The sequence below is a fragment of the Gossypium hirsutum genome, chromosome A11 (genome assembly GCF_007990345.1).
Source record: "Gossypium hirsutum isolate 1008001.06 chromosome A11, Gossypium_hirsutum_v2.1, whole genome shotgun sequence".
NCBI classification, from domain to species: Eukaryota; Viridiplantae; Streptophyta; class Magnoliopsida; order Malvales; family Malvaceae; genus Gossypium; species Gossypium hirsutum.
Window position 1 is genome coordinate 28,222,799 of NC_053434.1, and position 736 is coordinate 28,223,534.

The 736-nt window shown below is 40.5% G+C and overlaps 1 non-coding gene across 1 annotated transcript; it reads right to left on the reverse strand.

The window, feature by feature from the left end:
* Positions 1-211: 211 nt before the first annotated feature.
* LOC121210738 (small nucleolar RNA R71) lies at positions 212-318 on the reverse strand. Its single transcript, XR_005905851.1, has one exon. It is a non-coding gene; the product is annotated as a small nucleolar RNA R71 (small nucleolar RNA).
* Positions 319-736: the final 418 nt, after the last annotated feature.

Genomic DNA, 736 nt, shown 5'->3' on the forward strand with positions numbered 1-736 from the left:
CAACACTCACTTGGCGAATTTTCTGGAGTTTTGCAATACTTTCAAAATTAATGGCATTTCTGATGATGCTATTCGCCTTCGGTTATTCCCTTTTTCACTAAGAAACAAAGCTAAACAGTGGTTGAACTCGTTACCATGAGGGTCCATCACTACTTGGGAACAAATGACCGAAAAATTTCTACTAAAATATTTTTCGCCGGCTAAAGCAGCTAAGTTACGTAATGATATCTCTTCTTTTGTGCAGATGGACTTAGAAACACTTTACGATGCATGAGAGAGATACAAGGATCTATTACAAAGGTGCCCTCACCATGGGTTACCTCTATGGCTGCAAGTTCAAACGTTTTACAATGGTGTGAATCCCTCGACAAGACAGATGATTGACGCAGCTGCTGGAGGAACCATCAACAACAAAAATGTAACACCCCGTACCCGAGACCGTTGCCGGAGTCGAACGCGAGGTGCTAACAGACTTAATTACTTTGTTTTCACAGTCCATTTAAAAAAAATTCCAGACAGGCTGGCTAACCGCGTCACTGTCGCCTTAAAAATCATATCTCAAGTTCCAAAACTCGAAAACTGATTCCGTAAATTTTCCCTGAAATTAGACTCATATATTCATCTGTGGATTTATTTCTAGAATTTTTGGTCGGGCCAATTGGTACAGTTTATTAGTTAAAGTCTCCCCTGATTCTGGGTTCGACTACTCTGACCTTCACGTATTACGACTTGGATA